This window comes from Bactrocera tryoni, chromosome 4, assembly GCF_016617805.1.
Source record: "Bactrocera tryoni isolate S06 chromosome 4, CSIRO_BtryS06_freeze2, whole genome shotgun sequence".
NCBI classification, from domain to species: domain Eukaryota; kingdom Metazoa; phylum Arthropoda; class Insecta; order Diptera; family Tephritidae; genus Bactrocera; species Bactrocera tryoni.
Window position 1 is genome coordinate 20,678,901 of NC_052502.1, and position 4,896 is coordinate 20,683,796.

Below are 4,896 nucleotides of genomic sequence, written 5' to 3' on the forward strand. Positions count from 1 at the left end.
GCTGTTCATTTGTCGGAACCGCCGATATCGGAAGACTATAATAGCATATACGTAGCTGCCATACAAACTGAACCTTAAAATAACAGAACTTGTATGGAGCGCTTTTGTATTTGACGAGTTATCTTCACGAAATTTGGCATGGATAATTTTCCAAGTTACTGTTATAATCTTCTGCAAATTTGTTTAGATCAGACTACTATAGCATTTAGCTGCCATACATACTGACCGATCAAAATCAACATAAATATCTTTTTATACCTTTATGCTATGAGAAATGCCCGTTTTAAAGGTATTTTTATTTTCTTTTTAAGTTCCATTTTGAAATACAAATTCATGCACAAATGTGGTGTGAAGCCAAGTGCACGTGTGTTCTTAAGCAAGCCATAACACGCCCACCTGCCAGTGGCCCAAAAAGATAAAGAAATAAAGAGCAGATGAACACTTCCGCAAAACACATCATCTAACAAGTGTTTGTTGGTCTCACATAAGCACAAAAATAAAAACAAGTCTGTAAGTAGTCGTAGAGAGGAGTCAATCATAAGGAGAGTGTGACTCTAGTACCTATACTCATTGTAAAAAGCGCTCAATGAGTAATAATAGTGAAAGAGCGGAATGAAGTTGCTCAATCGTTGAGTATAAGAAAAATTCGGCTCGTGGAGTTTACGAAGCAACCATTACAACCCACACACAACTGTCCCAAAATACCAAAAGTAAGAGCTGTTATCAAAACAAGTTTTGTGCGATTCCTTTTAGTTGCATTTCGCGTCCTTTGAGCGCAGGTCTAACGAATGCATAACGGCATTGGATTTCATTTTGATATGTGCTATATGTATATGTAACGGAACCACCTCCATACGATTTTACGCGTAATTTTGGCGCAAATTTAAAAGACAAGGGGAAGCAACGCCATTAAAATGGCGATAATCCTTTGCTTTATTGCAACAACAAGCATGCGAAAGTATAGTTATCGGAAAATGATACCTTTGGGTCGCATAAATATTGAAAGAGGAAACCAAACAAATGCAATAAGTGGTAAGTGCAAAAATTAAAAGGATTTCAAAGTAATAAAATGGAAACTTTTTAATTTGTCTCGTAAAATTGCAGAAAAAGGTTGCAAAATTGATGGACCCAATTGCCACCAGTACATACATATATGTATATAAGTACATATTTCGGTCTAGTTTTTATAAAAAATTCGCACATAACACATCCCAACCGTTCATTTCATGTTGTCCCGAAAAATATGCTCCATTAGCCTAAGGCAAATGGCTGAATTTCCAACACAGTTGGCGGCACGGAAAGCCTCTAAATAATTTATTTTAATGCGAAATGTGTGTGCAGTACATTTGTATCGCTGTGTTTTTGTTTTTGTCATAGAGGCAGGTAGTTTGAGGCACATAGCGTTAAGTAAAGGACCGCGCCTAGGGCTATGCTACACTTGTGCATGGATAATGGAAAGCAAACAATAAATTGTAGGCGGAGGCTTGTCAGTTGCAGGCAACAGCCGCAAAAAGGAGGGGAAAACAATTATGACTTCTGCCAACATATGTGTCTGCAAACAAAAGCACACGTGCTGGAATTTTTTGCCGCTGTTTTGGCTGCATGCGATATCAGCTTTAATGCTAGATTATACAAAATATTTAATATTAAAGCTTTAAAGGGAGGATAGTGGTTTTTAAGGCACCTATGCAGGAAAATTGATCAAATATATGAAATTTTATTGCTGTGTTTTAGGGTTAGGTTAAGTTATGTCAGATTAGTTTAAATTAAATTGAATTATTTTTGGTTAGGCTAGATGATGAAACATTCATGATTACATTCCAAACTATTATTTTATGTTTTGTTAGGTGTAAAGATTTTTGGCTTGAAATTGTATTTTAATAATACTTTTATGGTTGCATGGGCTTGCTGGAATAGGAGGAGGAAATATTTTCTGAAGATTCGTTTTTGCTTATTTGAAATGAAGCAACATTTACATTTGGCCAGGAACTGTTTGAACAGAATTTCGCAAAATTATTTTGTGTTCTTTTTCTGCCATTTCGAGTATAATAATAACATTTGCAACTGATTGATTTAAATTTGCTCTCTATAAAGTTAAGTTTCAAATTGAGTCGCAGTTCCTCGAAGAACTTTTGCTCGGTAGGGGTTTTAATATAGCTGAAGAGTCGGTTCCTTGTGGAGAATTTTGGAAATATTCTATTAACTTGTATTCGAACACAGCAGTTCTTCTTTTTTATGGATTCATAAAGGACAACATACAACAACATCCCCGTGCAATATCTCTAGATCAGCCATCTAACTTAACCTTACCCTGTATTCTTATAAGGCTATCATTTGGTGTTAAACCTTCATTAGTCTGCAATCACTTTCATAAATTGCAAAATCGTCTTCTAAAGACCTCACTTAAGGTGCTATAAACACTTTTGAATTTCAAAAGTTCCAATTATTTTTAATAAACAGGGTTTGTCCGGAAAGTAATAGGACTGGATTCGGTAGAGGGCGTTAAGGGGTCAGTAGGATAATCTTTTTTTTGTTTTTTTTTAAAGCGGTTCGTCAATTGTCTCAGAGCACCTGGAGCGTCAGGACAAATATTTTCGCGCGATGAGAGACTTTTGATGTGACCAAGCAGAGTCATGGATCTTTGAGCATGATCCCGAGGCAAAAAAGGCAATCTTCCGAGTGGTTCACGCCGGCGTCTCCTCACCCCAAAAAAGGAAAGAATGAGCAAATTCAAACTGAAAACGATGCCCATTGTCTTTTTCGACATCAAAGGCATCGTCTACCATGCATTTGTTCCTCGTTTTACGTGGAAGAGACTCAAACGAAGGGTCAATTGGGTCCGACAAGACATTGAGCCGATTGAAACTTGCACCACGACAACGCCCCGGTTCACACCGCCTTTCTTGTGAACAGCTACGTAACCAAGGCCGGCATTCCTACGCTTCCGCAGCCGCCCTACAGCCCAGATGTGGCCCCCGAAGTGTTTGTTTCCTTGGCTGAAAAAGCTGAAAGGCAAGCATTTTGAGGCGACAGAGGAGATCCTAGCAGCATGCACCTCGGCTCTCAAGGCTATTCCGGAGAATGTCTTCCGTGACGCCTTCAATGCTTGCAAACCGCGCTGGAAGTGTCTTATCGATGCTAAAGAAGCCTTCAAAATAGGCTTTTTAAAGAATTGTAAAGATTCGTTCAATATTTTTTTTTAAATCGACTCAGTTTGATTACCTTCCGGACAACCCTGTATTTTAATGAAATGTTGATCAGCAGTTGATGTTTATTGCCGTCCTGGACGTGGTTCGTATGTTCGTGTGTATTTTTGACCGAAACTGAAAGAAAAACTAAATAATGAATACTTTTATATATTCGTAAATAATATTTCGGTTTTTCATTAATCATTTTCTTTTTTAATAAAATATAATTTAATACATAAATTATTGATTTTGTATCAAAACATGAAGAAAATCTCAGACCAGTATCTAGAGGAAAGTACATACATATCTACAAACTTAGATATCCATCTCTGAATAGATATACGCGTACATCTGTATATATATAGACATAGTGTATATATTTACACTAACGTTGTTGTTGGAAAACCTTTTGTTCCATTATGCTTGTTGTTTACAGGCAGCTGGGAGCAAATCTACCGCAACCGGAACCGCATCATTCATCATCCAGCCAAAGCCCACAGGGCTGCCAAAGCAGGCGCTTGTGTGCCAAGAAGAAACAGCAAAAACAACGCCGGAGCATAAACAATAGCCAAACAAGCACTTAGCAAATTTAGGAGATACAAACAATGTCGGTGTGAATATGAAGCATGGCGAAAAGCAACAAAAAAAAATCAAAATAAATAAAAGGCAAAAACTCGTCGCATTCAAATAATGATTTATACATAAAATGGAAATCAAACTTGGCGAAAGTTGGCTTTGTTGCTGGCAAAGCGTCCTTGAAGTGTATCCCCATTTGCATATTATTACCTTTTAGTACCCAAAGCAACAGACGCATCAAAAACAAGAACAAAAATGAAAACAACAATAAGATGGTGAAAGAGGAAAAAGTAAAAAAAAAACAAAAGAAAAGACAATATTCACTACTGTTATTGAAGATAGCAGAGGAAAAGGCGAAGAGTGAGGAAAACTGGTGCGTAGAAGAATACAAAGGCAGCCAAGCTGGCAATAAACTGATAAACAACAAATGTGGAAGAAGTCAACAGAAGCTGACACACCCACGAGCACACACACATACGCATACATACATACTTGCTCACTCTTAGGTTACACACCCAAGAGCCATAAGAGCTTTAAAGCTAGACGACGGAGCTAACCAGGTTCATATTAGTTCAGCAATTGGCGACAACTTGAGTGGCGGGGTGTGACTGCTATCTTCAGTTACTTGGAGACACACATACCGACATATATGCTCTGGTTTTGCACATGTGCGTTTTTGTGTTAATGTGTGTGTGTGTATGTGTGTCACTTGGCAATAAATCCAATCTGACATGCTCCAAATTTATCTAATAGCTTTTTCACCGCGATAAAAGGATGGGAGGTGCTGCACACAGCTGCAGACACCTACTTGCTGACATACTTAAGTGACATGTGAAAGGTATTTAATACAATTTTTATTGCCTCCAGTGACAGTTTCATGGCTTAAAGTGGTGGTTGAGATATAGAAAAGAATTTTGGTTTTGTAAGAATTTTACTTATTTTTCGTTGGAGTTAGGAAGTTAATAAATTACTGGTTTCAGTAAGAAAATTCAAAGACTGACATTAAAAATGTTTTGAGAAATGTGAATGAGAAAATAAAAGAGTTTACAACAAGAATCTTTCTGTTAATTTTTTTCCTTCTCATTTTTGACTGTTACTAAATTCAGCTTGTCTTTGACAGGTACTCCATGAA

The 4,896-nt window shown here is 37.3% G+C and overlaps 1 long non-coding RNA gene across 1 annotated transcript; it reads left to right on the top strand.

The window, feature by feature from the left end:
• The first annotated feature begins 775 nt into the window (after positions 1-775).
• On the top strand, positions 776-3,876 carry LOC120775384. The gene is made up of 2 exons (XR_005705326.1): positions 776-1,032; positions 3,625-3,876. It is a non-coding gene; the product is annotated as an uncharacterized LOC120775384 (long non-coding RNA).
• The last annotated feature ends 1,020 nt before the right edge of the window (positions 3,877-4,896 follow it).